Source organism: Callospermophilus lateralis, chromosome 6 (assembly GCF_048772815.1).
Source record: "Callospermophilus lateralis isolate mCalLat2 chromosome 6, mCalLat2.hap1, whole genome shotgun sequence".
Classification (NCBI taxonomy): Eukaryota; Metazoa; Chordata; class Mammalia; order Rodentia; family Sciuridae; genus Callospermophilus; species Callospermophilus lateralis.
Window position 1 is genome coordinate 132409008 of NC_135310.1, and position 20254 is coordinate 132429261.

A 20254-nucleotide genomic window follows, 5' to 3' on the forward strand; every position below is an offset into this window, starting at 1 on the left:
CTAAGCTACATCCCCAGTGGGAGCACTGACCTCTTAATGTCAGGCCCCTCTATACCTCCTATTCAGGTCTCCTGGCTAAGCTCCTGTATGAGAGAAGTTCTTGCTTCTGAAAGAATCCTCCCTCCCTCCCTCCCTCCCTCCCCCCACCTCTAATAAATACACATAAATTTCTGTTTATAAAATTTTTCATGCTATTAAAATCTGAATACACATAAAAGCAGAAAAAATATAAAAAGTGTATCAAAAAAAAAAAAAAAAAGAAAAAGAAAACAAAAAAACTCCTAATTGGAGATTCAAAACACCTCTGAAAAGCCCTGCTTTCCCTTTGTTGTTTTATCCCGGGTATCAGTTCATGACTAAAAGGCTCAGAGGTCACTCCAGGTAAACTGGGCTGACTGGGCTGTGCAAAATAACCACACAAGAGACACAAATGCCTTTTTCTTTGGGGTCGCTGTGATGGCTTCTCTGACCTTAAGGGTTCGCAGGAAGAGAGAAAGAGAGCGCCCCCCCCCCACACACACAGACACAGGCACCCGCGCTCTGACCCATTTTATTGAGGAAAAGCTATTCAAATGAGGCAAGGGGTCAGATTTCAGGGGGCTGAGTCTATTTTCATGATGTCCACTGTCAGCAGGTTGACTGACATCTACGTAGGCCACACCCAAGGACACAGTAAGAGAAGGGGACACACACAAGGCACTTCCATGGAAGATTCTGTCCTAAACAGGGCAAGGGGTTATATTACAAAGGAACAGTTGAGCGTAGCTTCACCCATGGGGCTGTAGGAAGACACAGTCACTCGAACCCTAGAAGAGCAGGACAGTATAGCAGCATGGGTGCCTAAGGCCACATCGCCCAGCAGGGGAGTTAACTCAGTCAAGTATGAGGTTGGTCTCCCATAGTTTTATAATTGAAAATAAAATTTTATAATAGACTGAGATTTCAGGAAATAAGACACAAAGGAAAGAAAAGATTAGGTGAGAAGGAAAATAAAATAGTTGCTTTTCTCTTATTTTCAACAGATTATTTTGGCTTTAAAATATATTACACTTAAGTCTGGCATGGCAAAGAGTTTAAGGCCAGCCTCAGCAATTTAGCAAGATCCACAGCAACCCAGCAAGATCCTGTCTCAAAATAAAAAAGGACTGTAGATGTAGTTCAGTGGTAAGAGTATACCTGGGTTTAATCCACAGCACCACACAAAAGCGCAGGAACTATAACATTATGTATGTGTATTTGTGAGAGGGAGGGTGGGGTGGGAAGAATTGTTTCAGAAGCAGTATGTATCAGTGAGTAACATCAAACATTATGGGGATCATAATTCTGTTGAATACTTAAGTAGAAATATGATCTCTGACTTAATTTTTTATATAGGAACATGGAAATTGACAAACTAAACAGAAATGATCATGAAAATGATTTTTTTTTTCATTTTAAAAATTTATTTTATTTTTATTTCCACATTTTTTTATTAGTGTATTTTTTATTGCTGTACCTAACAATAAGAGTTGTTGTTACATATTTATACATGCAAAAAATTTAACAATATAATGGGCCCTAGCACTTCTTCCATCCCTCCCCTCCTCCTATCCCTTGGTCCCTTTCCTCTACTGATCTCCCTTTGATTAGGAAAATTATTTTTAAAAACCTAAAATTTCTAAGTGGCAGACACATAAGAGAAAAATAAAAAATTTGGATGCTTTGCTTTCTTGAATTCAAAATCTAATAGGGAAATGAATTTTTTAAAAAAATCTGGCCATTCTTGACCATAAACTATAGGATTTGAGACTTCCATTATCATTTATCTGGTGCCATGGCAGTTTTAAGGACAGTAAGGACATAAAAGAATTAGCCACAAGTGGTATTGAGAAATGTGTGTTAATTTTGAATTCTTCTCAATCTCTGAAGTTCTTAAAGCCATCCCCAGACCTCAACAGTTCTCCGGAGAGTTTCAGATCTGTTAACTATTTTCAGATCAGGATAAGTAAGGTCCAGCAAGTGGGTGGAGGATGAGGTGACACAGTGTATACAACTTTTTTCAGATACTGGTTTATCCAGTCTTATAGAAGCTAGATTACTTATGTACATATATGAATATAGCACAGTGAATCTTCACATTATGTTCAACCACAAGACTGGAAACCTAATTAGAATAAGTTTTGCTCCATGTTTGTATAAATATGTCAAAGTATACTCTACTGTTATGTATAACTAAAAATAACAAATTTAAAAAATAAAAGAGAGAGAAGTTAGATTATTATTACTATCATTACCATCTCAGGCATTGTTGCTGTAGAGAAGTAAATGCTCAAGGGGAGCAACATTCCTAAAGTAGTGAAGAAAGAGCCTTTAATTTAAGCATATTGTGCTGGAATATCTGTGAGAGTTTGCAATCTTGCTGCGGCTCTGAAAAATTCAACCTCTATACTTCTGATGCCCTCCAGTGGCTGTCCCTGAAGAGAAAAGTAAATGTTATGAGAAGAGCCAAAAGTCAGGAAAAGTAGAAACAAAAAATGTCTGCCAAGGGATGACAGGTGTTGGGTAAGCAGATTTGAATGTTGCAAACAATGACAACAATGTTGATAATAATAATAATGTAAAAATTTTTATAAAAAGAGGATAAAGAAAAAAATTCTAATTCTCTTCTCCTCAACCAATCCCCATTATAGCTCTTAGTGACCAAGGAAAGCTATACACAGAAACTTCTGGGAAGAGGTGGACTTCCCAAGAGTGGCTCAAGAGGTCTCGTCTATTATAGAAGCTAAATAATTGTTATTGCTATCATAGTGACTATGATTTTCATCATAGGAGTTGCTCTTGCTATGGAACTTTTCCTTCCAACAAGAAGTTCCCACATCTCAGGCACATCAGGTAAACTGGAGCTAGTTAGTTCCATAAAGCCACAATACCACTGAGAACCTATGACACATCTGGAATTTCTATGCACTATTGATCACAAAATCTTTGGGGAGGGTTCTCAGGCAGGTCCAGAAGGTTCTAAATTCACAGAAAACCAGGACTCAGACCTTCTAATTATCCTATCCCAAGATTTACTCAGTAGCCCATTTCTGGATATAAGATTCCAGTATAGTCTCCTCCATATGAGTTAATTTGTGAATGCAACATCTTCCCTGTGGATTGTGTGGACACTGGCGTTTTCTAGCTTTTGGATGTGCCTGTGTCAGTGCTAGAAGCCACAAGACTGGAAACCTAATTAGAATAAGTTTTGCTCCATGTTTGTATGAAAAATAATAGGCCATGGTTCATTCCAGAACACATCAAATCTTGCTTCTGTGGTCTCACAAACTCTTAACTTGGTTTTTGTTCCCTACAAACAGAATCTGGGACTCAGATACACATAAATAATTAGGAGAGCCATCTCAAAAGAAAGGGAATCCACGAAGCAGGATAGGGCAGGGGAAAGAGAGTAAAGATGCAATTTCCTTTATGTCTTATTTCCTGAAATCCAGTCTGGAGTTTAGCATCAGAATAAATTACACTATGATGGTCCCCTCTGGAAAGAAGAGGGATGGCCTTTGTAATGCAGTCAGTAATTGGCTTGTGGGTTCACCCTTGGGGCCTAAAGGCACTCCCTTTGGCTGAAGAAAATCCTCTAAAGAATTTCAGCTGTAAGCCATTAATAGCCAACATTCAGTGCTAGTGGAGGTGGCACCATTATCCCAGTAAAGCAAATTTGGTAAGACCATAGACATCTATCACCCCCTCACAAACTGATCCCCAGTGGAGACCCTGAGAAAAGGACACTGACAATCCTTCACTCAATCACCATTTTCCCTTTCGTGACTTCTATCCCTAGGAAAATGCTTCACAAAGTGTGGTCCCTGGCCAGTAGCGGTAGCATTACTGAAGATTTTTTTTTTTTTTTTAGAAATATACTTTTCATATATTTCTTAGACTCACTGCAGAAATTCTGGGAGTAGGCCCAGCAATTAGAGTTTTCAAAAGCCTTCCGGGTGATCTTAATTCTTGCTAAAGTTTGAGGACTACTGCTCTAAGCAATGGAGAATTTGCAGAAACATTTGCCATTTTGACATACAATGAATGAGGAGAATTTCTGTTGTAATCATGTGGTTACAGACTCCTGTTCACAGCCACAGCCATACTTCATTGGTGGATTCAAGCAATCACAGATGGAAAATACTGTATTTAGGAAAAAATATTGTGCTTGTACTGACCATGTACAGACTTTTTTCTTTAATTATTCCCTTAACAACACAGTATACAATCATTTGCATGGCATTTTACATTGGATTGGTTATTTTAAGTCACCTAGAGAAGATTTAAAGTATAGAGGAGGATTACATAGATTATATACAAATACCAGGTCATTTTATATGAGACTTGAGTTTCTTCAGATTTTGGTCCGATAGTGATAAGTAATAGATGTGAGCAGTGGGAACATGAACCCATAGTGCTGACCCTCACAAGCTTTTTTTTTTTTTTTACAAAAGCAATTTACCCACAACCCTGCTTGGCTAAAATCAACAGGATATTTACATTCCTCAGCAAACAACTGTTATCTGCCAGAAATACCATAACACAAGTTACCCGAAGGTGGTGGTGGTGGTGGGGGGGGTGTTTGTGACCCTTACACAGACCATGTTTTCAGAGCAACATGTCTGAAATCCTTCTGGCATGATAACAAGTGAGAGAGCTACCTCAGCTCTGCAATGGACCCTTGTCATATAACATTAGGGTTATGGGCAATGCATATATTTAGACTCTACTTCTGGTTCCCAGCATAGAATTTCTAAAGCTCTTGTCATTTTCCTGGGTGATAGGGATGAAACCTCCAATTAAAACCCTAAACAACATGGGCTGGGGTTGTGGTTCAGTGTCAGAATGCTTGCCTCACACATGTGAGGTACTAGGTTCTATTCTCAGCACCACATAAAAATAAATAAACAAAATAAAGATGTTGTGTCTATGTATAACTGAAACAAAACAAAAACATAAAACAAAACAAAAACCCCTAAACAATAAGATTTGGAGAACACATGGAGATTTCTAGAGCATGGCCTACCTGAAGAAAGAATAGATAATGTACCCTTCATGTACCCACCTTGCCTTAAGCACCTTTTTATCTGTACCCTTTGTAATACCCTTTACAATGTGAATCAAGAAATAATAAACAAACTTAAAATCAAAGCAATGATAGTTTTTATTTGGGTACAGATTAGATTTGCAAATTAGGTGACACAGGTTTAAGGGGCTAGGGATACAGCTCAGTTAGTAGAGTGCTTGCTTTACATGCAGTAAGGCCCTGGGTTCTAATCCCCACCACCAGAAACAACAATAACAAAAAACCCACATTAGTATCCTGTCTAGGGAAGAAGGACTGAGGACTGAGGTTTTTGAAGAGAGGGGAACACTGGAGTGAAGTAACTTATTTTGAACAATTTTTTATTGGCTGTATTATTACAGAAGTCATTTTGAACAAATTGAGATTGGCACTGAGGGTTTAGTCATACATTACTGGTTGCAAGGGGACTCTTATGAGTGGGTTTTTAGTTAAGTAGTAGGTAAATTCTTTGAGACTATCAGCAAGTCAGAAGCCCCAGGGTTGGAAACTGTCAAAGGATCTTGTAAATACATTAAAAAAAAAAAGAAAAAGAAAAAGAAAAAACAAAAAGGCAAAGCATTCTTTCTGGAAGTTAAAGATTGAGGGATTTGTGTCTGTAAGGTAAACTGATCAAATTCTTTACTCCTCACTCTTGATATATAAGCCCTTGTCCTGCTGTTAACAAGAATCCTATTAGGCCAGTTTAGCAAAAATCTCTCTTCCCTTGATGTTTCTTCTTAGTAATTTTCCATCCACTAACTCCCCTCCCCTGCTTTTTGGCAATAAATCTCCACTTGTCCCTTTTGTAGTCAGAATTGGGTTTAGTGTTCAGTCTTTTCTCCTTATTGCAATGATATTAACCTATTGCAACAATATTAAGTGAAGTTTTCCTTACCATTTAACAAATGTCAAAATAATTTTCTTTCATTTGACCCATATTGTGATTTGGGTCAAAACCAGTTCTCATTTTCTTTTGCCTTCATTGCTCTCACTACAAATTTTCTCTTGTTCTTTCAAGTTTCAGATTACAAGCATTGTTTTCTTTGAATCTCTGGGAAATTTTGTTTCCAATTTTGACCCTTTTTCCCTGTCACAATTATGGAACTAATAATAAGACTTGGCACCAATTGAATAGTGGAGACTTTTATTCTTGGTCAAGAATAGGAGAAATGGGAAATAAACTTACAAATCAATTTCCTATTTCCCAAGGAACAGAAGGTTATAGGTAAAGGGTAAAAGAAATTAGGAAGAGGGGTGACCTAACAATAGGGAGTAATATTCAAGTCTTTTATTATAAAGAGGTTAGAGGTTGTCTAGGTCATGCTGGCAGCCATCTTAGATCTAACCACTTTTAGCTAGCCCTCCTGAAGAGGGCTTTCCAGCTTTCTGGCCTTCTGGCCTTAAATATAAGCAAGATTAGGGTGTGGTAGAAATTCAGCTAGGTCACCTAAGCAGTATAAGCTTTAGAGCAGGGTAACAGTTCCCAGATAGGAATTTTTACTTCTTCCCCAACTTTTCCTTACAGACTGTATACCTTTTCTTGCTTCCTGGTAAAGGGATGAGTAAAACAGTTTTAATTCTTTTAGATTCTCTTTGGTCTCTGAAAGACAATGGTCTCAACTCACTATTTTACAACCCATTAAACATACACAAGAACACATATTAAAAAAAATAAAGATAACATATATCAACAAAGAAAAAATAATCTGAAGGAAAAGGGGAAAGATTATAACTAACATTTCATAGAAAGGAAAAGCAAGTGATTTTAAAATTTTTGAAAAAATATTTAGGGGAAAAATATCTATAGAATTTTCCTTGGTGTTTTTTTTTTTTTTTTTTTCAGTGCTAAGGATTGAATCCAGGGCCTCTTATAGACTAGGCAATGCTCTTATCACTGAGCTATATACCAGCCTGAGATACCATTCTTCTTCTTCTTCTTCTTCTTCTTCTTCTTCTTCTTCTCTCTCTCTCTCTCTCTCTAATATTTTTAGTTGTAGATGACATAACATCTTTATTTTATTTACTTATTTTTATGTGGTGCTGAGGATCAAACCCAGCACCTCTCACGTGCCAGGCAAGTGCTCTACCACTGAGTTACAGCTCCAGCCCACCATTCTTCTTCATTCATCAAATTGAGAAACAAAAAACAAAAGCAAAACCCTTTGTTACTAACCTAGATATATAAGCTTGATTCTTCTGTTCATTCTCTTTAAACAATCTATTTAAACTGAAAAAAATTTGCTTTCCTATCTGTTAGGTATGGGGAAACAGTAATATTCTCATAGGATTTTTATGAAGATTAAATCTTAAGAATGTAAAGATAGTAGATGCCCCATAAACAATAAGCCCTAAATAAATGCTGTTACTATTTCATAAACATTATTGGTCATGGTATGGTAAATAGGTTCTCAAATGTTGCTGTTGGGCATAAAAAATTGCCATTAATGTCTAGAGATAACCCATCAAAATTACCACCACACCAATTTTGAATTATCCATTCCACTGGCAGAAACTTTCCACAAATGTGTGAAATAGTCAATGTTCACAGTTGTTCATGGCAGCTTTGATAGTAAGGGCAAGTGACTGATTGGATAAATTTAACAGAATACTAGCCACCAAAGTAATGGCTGGGGCGGGGGGGGGGGGGTTCATGTTTTTCTATTTGAATCACTATATGATTAAGGGTTAGAGTGTTGGATACCCTATCAGTTAATATTACAGTGGGAATAATGATATACACACATGTACTACTTATATGTGCAGAACATATCCATAGAAGGAAACACAAAAGTTAGTGTTTGGCTTTAAGGCTGGATCAGGAAGATGAGGTAGGGAAGGGAGTGAGAGTTGGGTAAAGAGATGAGGACCATGTGCTTTGACACATTTCAAGTTTGGGACAAGTAAAAAATAAAGTTCTATTCTTTTAGACTTCAAATCTTGCAAAATATATGAAAAAGAAGGGGAAATAAGGAAAAAGCTCTTCTTGTAGCTGAAACTTAATTGCCCTTAATTCATTATGTTAAAGTTCTTTCCTGAACACATCTCTTCCAAACCAGCAATTTCCAGGAAGGCAAAATACTGCAGCACAAAATGTGAGCTCTCTCCCTGGACCCCTCTGGGGACTTATATCCAAGACTCACTTTGAAAATGATGGATGGAAATGGAGTTCCAATCGACAAACTCCCAAGAGACTAAAACCTACAACTGTGGAGGGCTTACCTACTTTACTTCTACAAAGAGCAAATTCTTTTAGAGGCTATTTCTAATGTTCAAGAGACACGTACCAAATTTGAATTTACTACAAACATTGTGCATATTAACTTCTCCATTTCCTTTCAATACACACTCATCAAGAACTTCATGTCCTTTAATTTGGAAAAATCAGAGTTAAAATTGTGTGCAGAGACCTATTCAGGATTCCCTCCTGCCAAACATCAGATGCTCCATCCTGCATCATTACTTTGTAGTTCTACCAACTACAGTTTAAAAAAAAAAAAAAATGCCGTTTTAGGTAGCTGTCCCTTGGTTCTGGTTCTGTACTGTCTTTTATGCTACACAGTTGAAAAGAGGAAGTAGCTTTTACGCCCAGGAGAATAAAATCTTTTAGAGTCTAGAAAAATCAACTTTTGAGATTCGTTTGAAAATCACCATGACCAACCTGGTTCTGAGACGGTGGTTACGCTTAGTGATCAAGTTTTCCACCTACGTTTTAGGCGTCATCGGCCGGAAGTTAGTTTTAACATTGCAACTGGAAGACAAAGAGCTCTTCTACCTACTCCCAGCCTCCGGTGTCTACTCATTCAATTCAAATCCCTGCTTTTAAATAAAGTTCTTACTTTGAAAGACGTGGAAAGAAATGTCTGTGCAGACAAACCTACTTTTTTGTTGTTGAAAGTGTTCAAGGCCTTAATTCCCAAAGTTAGGAGCAGAGAGCTTTTGAATTTGAAGAAGGTCTGGGAAGAGTCCTCCCAGTCCCTGAGAAGACAAACCCTCCTGCCTCCAACACCATCAACCTGATCTGGGATAGTGCGCGGGTCTCCTGCTCCCTGCCCCTCATCCCACGGCGGTCTCAGCCCCCGCCAGTCCCTGGGGCCTGGACCCACAGACTCACCAGTACGCCCATCGCCCTTCCCCGGCCTTCACCCAGGCCCCAAGCCTCGGTCAGGCTCACAGCTCACCCGCCCCAGTTTCTGGTAGGGGGTGAGAGCGGGAAGCAAAGCAGAGGTCACTACAGGCTGCAAGACTGAGATGGAGAGAAAGCGTTCTCTTTTGCAAAATGATTTTTAGAACTGCCAGAGTGAAAAACAAACACAACAAAAACAAACAAACAAACAAAAAGGAGCTGAGCAGGAGAAGAGGACAAAGGGCGGGAGGACACTTGGCAAAATACTTGGCTTTTTCTTGGTGGGATTTTTTTCAAGTGTGCACCCAATACCTTGAGACCGGAGCCGCCCCTCTTGCATCTCTGCACTCCTCTCGAGGCTGGCTGGCCCCAGGTGGAACAGATCTTACCACGGTCCTCTTGAAAACAGACAGTAGGAGGTTCGAAGAGTAACTACACGGGCTGACACTTGCAGCTGAAGTTTATCTTAAGGCCCGGCCCCTGACAAATCTGGCAGTTTCAGGCACCCCAAGCGAGTTACTTTGTTACATAGGGACCCCTTTTCTATGCGACTTTTTGAAGAGTCAGAGGTGTGTATTTTATCTGTTTGTAATGGTCTTTATCATATGCTGCATAGCCTCGACTTTCTGAAATGACTTTCCTTGAAATAATAGAGAAAAAAGAAATCCTTTTTTTTAACGCCGTTAACTGCGTAATACTTTTCCTGGTGTACTCTTATGTCTTCAGGGTATTCAAAAGAAATGAAATGTCTTTTTGGAGTTGGTACATCTTGTGAGGACAACTGATAACACCAGATAATAAAAACTAATTTTTTAAACATCTAGTCCATGTAAAATGTGATAGATTCAGTTCTTTCCCTACTTCTTGTGTGGCCCTATGGCTTAGTTGGTTAAAGCGCCTGTCTCGTAAACAGGAGATCCTGGGTTCGATTCCCAGTAGGGCCTTTCATCCTTACCTTTTTTCCACCCCTGGCAAATTAGCTCTTTCTGAAAATCATCTTATGTTGGACAATTACTGATCATCCCTTCAAATTCTCACCAAACTTATAACAAAGATTCTTTACTTTGAAAAGAAGTAAATTCTTAAAAACGTAACAATTCAAATGCAATACCTTTCTGAAGTGGAATGCATACACACCTTCAATCATTTTTTACCTAAGTTTTGTATTAAAATGTTTTTGAGCGGCTACAATGTGTTCAGTTTAAAGTACTTAGCTGTATATATGATATCTCTGTATCTTACCAATCTCCAATTCTATAATTTATTTCATAAGTGTGATTGGTCAACTTAAAAGAAAAACTAGAATGTTTGTGGGGCAACCTCGTCTTGGTTTTTTTTTTTGTTTGTTTGTTTTGTTTTGTTTTGTTTTTTTTAATTGCTAGAGACTAAACCCAGGGTTTCCCACATGCTAGGCAAGCACTCTGCCACTGAGTTATATGGCCAACTTTGTGTTTGCCATTTTGAAGAAGACAAGAAGAAAAACAGTTATTTGCTGATATTAATCCTCTCAAGGAAAGAACCAGAAACCTTGCAAATGATGATTGACTGGAAGCTAAAATTTCCTAGACCCAAGTACTCCCAGATAGGACAACAAGCTGTGAGAAAAGAGCAGACAGAAGAATTGTGCCAAGTATTGCAACTTAGCTTTGGGATTCACAGAATTTCTAATGCCTTTTGTTTTCCATTTGTTCATCCATTAACTTAACAAACATTGACTGCCTGTTTTTTATGTCCCATATATACTTCTAAAAGCAAGAAATATAGCAATGAAAAAAAGCTAAGAAAAATCCCTGCTCTGATAGATTTTATATGTATGTGTACATAAGTACATATTAATATGTACATTAAGTAAACTTATTAGCTACTTACAAAATCTGTGGAGAAAAATAAGGCAAGGAAAGAATATGGGGAGTGCATAGGATGGGACAGGTAATCAGAGAGCATAGCCTCTTGAAATCACTGCAAATTTTTAAATTATGTTTTTACTTTAATGAAAAAAATGACTACTAAATTATTGTAAGTACCATAAATGGCAAGATAATTCTTAAATTATCCTTTATGCCTGGATCTTACCTCTGTTCATCTTGATTGACAACTTGTCGAAGTAGGTCCCACTGTCTATGCTTAAACCTCAGGTGGTCTGCATGATGACTGAGGCACATGTAGCAGATTGCTTTTCTCATATGTGGAAGGAAAATAGTTATAAACTTACCTAATAGAATTGATGGGGGATTTGAAGAGTAAATGTACATAAAATATTTGAGAAATATTTAAGATGCTTTTTTGGCTACAACATAATATTTTAATATGCAGTTTTCAACAGCAACAAACAATTGACATGTGCAAACACACACATACACACACACACACACACACACACAAATAAAAAACAAACAAAAAAAACAAACCAGTGAATTATGATCCATCCTGCAGAAGGGGAAGATGTGATTTGGTACATAAAAAAAGCAGTCTATAGCCAGGTGCAATGATGCACGCATGTAATCCCAGCACTTTCGGAGGCTTGAGGCAAGGAGGATCATGAGTTTAAAGCCAGCCTCAGCAGATTAGCAAGGCACTTAGCAACTCCCTGTCTCTAAAGAAAATATAAAAAGGACTGGGATGTGGTTCAGTGGTTAAGCACCCTGGGTTTAATCTCCAGTACCAAAAACAAACAAACAAACAAATAAATAAAGCAGTCTTTAAAGTTCACTGCATTGTTGTTTATATCATTATTATCATTTACTAAATAATTGTTTGAGACCAAATATTCAATCCTTTTAAAACACTCTGAGGTATTATTCTAAATTTATGGATAAAACTTCCAAGGATGTTGTGAATTGAATTGTGTCCCTTAGAAAGTCTTAATTCCCAGTACCTGTAAATGTGATTGTACTTGGGAATAGACTCTTTGCAGAAGTAATCAAGATTTTTCTTTCCTTTCCTTTTTGTGGTTGTTTTGTTTTTTGAGGTTTTGGGGATTAAACCCAAGGTTATATACATGCTAGGTAAGTACTCTACCACCAAGCTATACCCTCAGTCCTTTTTATTTTATTTTAAGGTAGGCATTCCCTAATTTTCCCAGGATGGCCTTAAACTTGTGATTATCTTGCCTCAGCCTCACAGGGAGCTGATTTTTTAGGTGTGTAGCACCAAACCTGGAAGTAATCAACTTTTGATGAAGGTACTACTGGTTTAGGAGAACCATCATCCAGTGACTGGTGATTTTATGAGTAAAGAGAAAGAGTCAGCTTGGTGGCACATGCTTGTTATCCTAGTGCCTCAGGAGGCTGAGGCAGGAGGATCCCAAGTTTAAGGCCAACTTCAGCAATTTATTTAGACCCTGTCTCAAAATTTAAAAAGGGGGATATAGCTCAGGAGCAAAGTGCTCCTGAGTACAATCCCCAGTCAAAAAAAGGAGAGCAGGAGATTTAAACATAGATAACACAGACATAAAGGAGAAAGGTCATGTGAAAGTGACAGCTGAGATTCAATTATTGGCCTTAAGCCAAGGAACACCAAGAATTGCCAGGTAAGTAAAAATTATAGTAGGTCATTGTTCTTACATGGAACCCCAACACTCAAAAATCAAAATGGAGTTTATTTATGCTAAAGCTTCACTTTGTCAAGCTGATAATAAGCTGTTTGACCTCTGGGGAAATTAAGATTGGAAAGATAACAGCCAAATTTCCAAAACAGACCAGTTTCAGTGGGCATGATAATGATACATTAATCCTTATGTAAAAGAAGTAACCTGAAATTAGCTAATCAATTATTTTGTTATTGTTATGTCTTCCTGTTCCTTCCTTACAAGGAAAGAAACTATGAAATGAGCAATCTGATTCTTGGTTTCTGTTTCTGCTTTCTTCAAGCTGTTTTCTGTCTGTAAAACCAAACTTTTCCACTCAGCTCATCAGAACACTATTCTATTTTAGGAAATGAAATATTGCTTGATTCTAGAATAAAAATAAAGCAAATTAGGTCTTGCCTATGACACATGAGGCCCTAGGTTTGATTCCCAGTACAGTAAAAATAAATAAATAAAGTCAATATGTACATTTTTAAGTATTAGTTAAAAATAAATTTAATTTTAAAACAGAAAAGAAAATGAAGCCAATTTAGATTTCATTTCCTTTTTTTTTTTTTTTTTTTAATTATTATAAGGGATTGAACCCAGGGGCATGTTTAACAATGAGCCACATCCCAGTCTTCTTTATTTTTTATTTTGTGACAGGGTCTGGCTAAGTTGCTTAGGGCCTCCCTAAATTGCTGAGGCTGGCCTTGTAATCCTGTTCCTGTCTCAGCCTCCTGAGCCACTGAGATTACAGGTGAATGCCACTTTGCACAGTCTCTTTTTCTTTTTCTTTCTTCCTTTCTTTTTTGTAGTAGGGATTAAATCTAAGTGTGCTCCATTGTACCAGACCAATCTTCAATCAAAATTATAATTTTGTCCTTTAAGACTACATAGAAAAAATTAGGCCTCAATGGTTTTCAAGTTTAATTCTACCAACTGTTCAAGCAATAAATAATACCAATTTTATATACATTCTTTCAGAAAGTAAAAGAGGAAGGCATATATTTGAACTTACTTTGTAAGTTTAGCATCACTCTAATATCAATTCCAGACTAAGCCATATAAGAAAGAAACTGAAGACCCATGTTTCTCACAAAAAATTTTTAAAAATCCTTAAAATAATCAGTAAATCAAATCCATGATTTATCATTTGTAAGATGATAATACATCATGGCTAGGCAGGATATTCCTTGGATTAAACTCCAAGAATCCAAGCTCAGTATAATGTTCAAAGCAAAGAGAAATTGGAAATTAAAAAAAAAGGTACTATATATAAGATCCTCAAAACTATGAAATATTTAAGGATAAGTTTTAATGTATGTAAAAGACCTGCACATTGAAAAACTACAAAGTAAAATTAAAGAAGACTTAAATAACAAGAGAAATACCATTACCCAGAAAGTGACACCATTATCACCCCCTAGGTGGGGATGACAGTAAACAGGTAACAGAGCCTATCACCAGATACTGTAGGCCCAGGATGTCAACTCATTGCATGGTTTTGTTATGGGGAGCCACTCCAGAAAACACTATAAGTCTGAATTTCAAATCAAAAGAGAGCTTTGTTTACCTGTCCAGGGATTGTCACCTACCACAAAGACTCAAGCTCTGTGGGAGGACAGCAGCTTCCTGGTCCATCCAAGGAGAATATGAGCACAAAATTCACAACCAGTGACTTGCTTATTGTCATATTAACTAGCCAATCATAGAAATTACAACATTAATAAGTGGGACCTGTGGGCTTTAGGCAGGACTGGACTTTTCCAGTCAGCAAGCAAGTGATAAACAGAAGCTAAAAAACATTAGCTTTGCAGTTCAGTTGACCACAGTCCCGGGTTCAGGCAGGTGCTAGACAGTTACATCCTGAATTTGGGTAGGGGTCGCGGGGTGAGAATCTACTTCAAAGTCATGTAGACCCACAAGGCCATTCAAACCCAGGATGTAGCTCACCATGACCACCTCTGCATCCTGAGTAGGGTACAATTTGTGGGGTACAAAGTACAGAAAAACAATTTTTTTTAAAAAATAAGAAAACAGCTTTAGTTTCTACTTCCTAGAAATGGGTCATGAAGTTCTCTCTTCACAAGGACAATAACAAAGAAACTAAGATGGAGTTTCTATAGTCACATATTTTTACTCAAATGACTACAGTGACACCCTACCCTCATAATCCAAGCAAGGTGGAAATTGTTGCAAGTGACTAATGAGACTCTACCAGAGCAATTGCTTTACATACTCAGTACTAGTAACTTATTTGATGCCTACTTAAAACTACAGTTATCTTATGGCCTACACACACAGTTTCATCTGTCATTTTACTAAGTTTATTTCATCTGTCATTTTACTAAGTTTACTAAGTTTATCTATAAACCCTATGTCCTTTATCCTATGCAAGTCTACAAGATCAAATTGCTATGTTAATCTAACCTTGTCTATATCTATATTAACCTACTTGTTTATATTTATTTATAACTATACTGACGCACTGACTTGTCCTATGGTTTAAATCCTATATCTATCGCTTATTGATTGTCTATTTTATCTTGCCTTATACCTATAACCTACATCTATGACGTATTGATTATATTAATCAGTTCACACCATTACAGTTTGCAGGTACTGGGATCTCCAAGAAAGACATGACTCACACAGGTACTGGATGGAATAACACTTTACTCACAAAGAAAAGATACAAGAAGATCAGCTTCAATAGTATATGTAGGTGCCCTGTGGCCAGCAGGTCTTGCCCTGCAGCTAATAAAGGGAAGTGGCCCTTTTACACCCCTCTTGTGTATTAGCTTTTTTTCCAGCCCACAACAGGTACAGTAGTGATGTAGGCCAAGTATATACTTAAGCAGAATAAAGAAGCACACGTTAAGACCAGTACGGGATTCTCCCAAACAAAGTGATAAGCCAACCATAAGGCTATGAGGGTTCCATACCTCAGTGTAAGAAAATGTTCCAGCTCTAAAGCATGCCTTTTTGCAACTGTGCAAGGGTCAAATAAGATGCATCATGTCTGCCTTTCCCCAAAGCCTTTTCTCCCCCATGCTTGCTTGTCTGTTGAAATAGCAGATGCAGCACATCAAATCTGGTAGGACTGAGTACTGCCTATTCCCAATTTGAAGCTGGAACTGGGGTCCATGAGCTGCCTGTATGGGTGTGGTCTGCTCACAAATCCCCCCCCCCCGCACCACCTACCTCCACCCATGCTAAGGATCAAATCCTAGGACTTCACACATCTATACAAGCACTCTACCACTGAGCCATGCTTAAAACTGTCCTTGTGATTGTGAGACAACATTGCATCAGTCACTAGGCAAACCAGACTCAGGATCCCTGGAGGAAGGTACTTAATCAGAAACTCCAAGTGTCTGGTTTATGTCAACTAAAGAGGTCAGAAAATGAGTTGAGGGTGTATTTTGGTTTACCACTGATAACTATCCCATCTAAGCAAGGAATTGCTAACGTATATATTACTGAACCAGTTCCATCTTGCCTGCCACATAGTATGCCAATCACTGAGTCGAGTTTTGCAAGAGAGCTCATTCACAACGGAGACAATCATGGAAATGGGAGACTGAAGTCTTAAATCTGCCTCCCCAAGGATAGCATGGTTTGGAGGTATTTGTGAGATAAAAAAGTGGGATGATTTGGAAAGATGGTGAAATAGTGGTCTGAGTTATTGAACTTTGTGAATCTTCAAGAGACATATGTGCAAGAATTGAGGGTGGAGTTTTCTGCCTCCTGACATCAAAAGATTATTCATTAGAAAATTTCACAGGACCAAAAGAAGATTAGGTGGTTTTGACAAAAATGGCTTTCAAGCCCCTGAAGAGTAACCTAGCACTCCATATGCTAGAAGTGTTTTCTACAGCAAAGCTAGTAAGACAGTAATATAAGCTTGGCTATGTGACCAGGGGCACTCCACCACTAAGCTATATTTCTACATCCCTATATCCAGGGTCTGACAAAATTGTTTGTGTTGTCCTTGAATTTATAATCCTCCTGTCTCAGGCACTCAAATTGCTAGGATTATAGGTGTGCATCACCATATCTGGCTAGAACTAGTAATATTTAAAGTCAACTAAAAAAAGTAACTAAGAGGGAGTCTGGGGACTCTGAGTTAGAGCTGTAAAAAGTACAAATTGGTTAGTATAAATGAGACTAGGCCAACTATGTTTGCTGGCTGGTAATAATAAAAGTAGTAGTTCTTCTCTACTACTTAGATACAAAGTTTATTGGTGTTAGAGACTCAGGCAGGAATCAGAGTCAGTTATTGGCTGAGGTGTTATTTCTGGGCATGTGTTCTGTCCAGAATACTTTATGTGACAGTGTTAAAGTTTAACTTTGTTTCAGAAATACTTGCATATGTGGGAGTCATGCAAAGCATGTAGAATGTGAAGGAATTTCTTTTGGGATTTTTAGGAAGTCCTTGAAATAGTACTTAACTCACAAAAGCAGCTGTGAACTTTCCCCCTTCATTATTTCCAGGTCCTAATTTTATCTGACATTAAAAATTTCATCTTGGTATCAGTGACTTTCACAACCTAAATGTAATAAACTCTCCATGTTAGAAGGTGGGGGTCCTTGTGAGAGTCAACACCTCAGTGTCAATCACAAACCATTCCTAGGGAGTACATTCCAGCAGGAAAAAAAGAATAGTTGATATTATGAGGTTGTGATTCATCCCATATTACCAAATTGACTACCCCATCTTCCATCTCCCAGCTCAGTATTGCTCAGCAAATGTTGTAGAGCTGTTTTTTTTTTTTTTTTCCATCTGCTGCAGTGTAGTATTTAAGGCACAAATGACTCTAGTTAAGTAGTGGTACTACTCAAATTGTCTTTCCTGATGAACTTTTTGTAATTGTTGCTTGAATCATCCATTCCAGCACTCTATCATCATCCCTCCCTTCCTGTGACATATAAAGTCCATTGTATGTTGTGATAATGCCCATTTTCTTGTAAAGAAACTGTAAAGAAGCTGCTTTGGTCTGAGTAGAATCCAGTTGAACAGCAGAAGTGTTTCTCCAAGACTGCAATGGTGGTCATTTTGCATCCACATTGTGTATAGGAATTTCTGTCCTAGAGTGGGAACGTATCAATGGTCCTGAACAGAAGCAGGATCATATTTCCAAGAGTTTATTACCTTCACCTATAGGGCAATTATGACTTTATGGACAGTTTTCTAGGGGATTTTACTCTTGAGGAAGCTGCATTTGAAATACAGCTCTCCTAACAACTCAAACAAACAGTGGTATAGGTTTATCTCTTATCCCTGTCCCATTTATTCTCTCATTGGAACAGGCCAAGTACCTTGTAAGGAGGGTCTTCAATCTGTTGGCTCGAACTGCGCCACCTGGTGGGAGATATCTGACTTTGCAATGCCCTGTCATAACCAGGCTGCATGAGATTCCCCAGAGACAGAGAAAACACAAGTAGAGGTCAGTTGATGCCTCCAAGAGCATGTGGCAACCTATAGAAGCTGAAAAAAGGGCAAGGAATGGACTTTCCCCCTAGAAACTTCAGAGGAAGGCAGCTCTGCCACACTTGATTTTAAGTCCATATGACTCATTTTCATACTTCTAACGTCCAGAAGTGTAAGACAATATATTTGTGTTATTTTGAGTTACTGGATTCGTAGTAATTTTCTAGTACAAATAGGTAACTAATATAGGTTTATAATATTAGATGGAGATTATGGCATTATATAATGCATCATAGTCAGTGTATTTAAAAAGTGTCTTGGCCAGGCCCCTTTTATCCTCGCTGCTCAGGATAATTAGCAATTTCGAGATAGCAATTTTGAGCCCAATCTAACAAATTTAGCAAGGCCCCTGTCTTAAAACAAAAAAATTAAAGTAAAAAGGGTTGGGGATATAGCTCAGTGGTAGAACGCTCCTGGGTCCAATTCCCAGTACTGCAGGGAAAAACAAACAAAAAACTGCCTTTCAAAGAAGTCAAGTCCTTGAAGGGCTGCAGCCTCCTCAGTTGTACTGAGGTCTGGGTTTTTTGTTCTAAGTTTAGTGGGTTGAAATATTTTCCTCTGCCACGAGTGAGTGTTTTGTATCAACTTTAAATATGCAGAAGTGACAGAAAGTGTCTGGAAAGGAAAACATACTGCCTTCTCTGAGGTTCGAACTCAGGACCTTCAGATTATGAGACTGACGCGCTGCCTGCTGCGCTAAGAAGGCACACATTCCTCACAGCTTTTGTAAATAAATTAATTCTCTTTCAAATTTATGTGCCATTTCTGAAAAGTTACTTTCATGATAGGGTACATAAAAATACATGCTACATTATTACATGTTCACTGAATATGTAATAATTATTGATCAAAATTTTCAGGATTTTGTCCTTCATTAAATAAACGTACAACACAGTGGGCTTTCCCTTTATACCTTAACCACCACTTACTGGTGGGAGACAACATTTCACTGAGTTCACACTGTCCCAAACAACATCTGTAAACTTGTAACTAGAAGGTGACACACAGATATAAGAGGCCTGAACTGGATCCAGTTCATGAAGACCCCTCCAGCAGCAATGACAAACACAGAAAGCTGATGAGCTCTGGCCCTTCACTTCCTTGCCTGCCAAGGTTCTTAGAATCCATGTCCCTAACCATGATACCTGAATGCCCTCTACAGGTCTAGAGCTTGAGAATAGATTAAATACAGATGAGGTAATGGGGAGGAGATGAGGTGAGATGATTGGAAACCGAGAAACAATATATCAGATTTCAAGATAAGGCCATCTGAAAAAGTGGAAAATATCCTAAATTTGAAATTGTGGATGGACTGAAATATAAATATTCCATGTTCCATATATTAATTTAGGGGAAAAAATTCTCTCTGTTTTATTGTGAATGTTACTTAATTTGACTTAAGTTAATTGCTTGTCTGTAGAATGAGATATCTCACAGTACACTTAAAAGACTGAACACTTGACACAAAAAAAGTTGTCAGTGAAGACTATGTGGCACAAATAGTGATAGTAAATTTTACTGAGAGCTTATTATGAGCCAAATACACTTTTAAAAAATGTATATGTATTTACTAAAAAATGAAACTTCTGTTATCAATTTTTTGTACAGATGAGGAAAGTGAAACGCAGCGAGTTTAACGCGGGATTTTGGGAATGAAGGACGTGAACACATTAAACAACTTCAACAACAAAGATCTGCTTGCACAATTGTGTTCTCTTCGAGGCTTTGCAAATAAGAAATCACACATAGGCACACAAACCGTGGCTCAAGTTCCAGGTGGATTGGGATGGGAACTCTTCTATTTTCAGTTTGCAGATATTGAAATTGATTTCCCTTCCCACGGAGGATTCCCAAACTGGGATGACAAATTGGAATGCTCTTTATCTCCTCGTCCTCGGAGTCCTGGTGCTGCGTCAGCCAGGCTGATTTCTAACAATTTTGTCAAGGGCTGATTCTCTTTGAGTTTGAAGGACGCTAGGCTTTGGC

The 20254-nt window shown here is 38.0% G+C and overlaps 2 non-coding genes across 2 annotated transcripts; one reads left to right on the forward strand and one right to left on the reverse strand.

The window, feature by feature from the left end:
• Window positions 1-10076: 10076 nt before the first annotated feature.
• On the forward strand, window positions 10077-10150 carry Trnat-cgu (transfer RNA threonine (anticodon CGU)). Its single transcript has one exon. It is a non-coding gene; the product is annotated as a tRNA-Thr (tRNA).
• An 8751-nt stretch (window positions 10151-18901) lies between these two features.
• On the reverse strand, window positions 18902-18974 carry Trnam-cau (transfer RNA methionine (anticodon CAU)). The gene has a single exon. It is a non-coding gene; the product is annotated as a tRNA-Met (tRNA).
• Between the last annotated feature and the right edge of the window lie 1280 nt (window positions 18975-20254).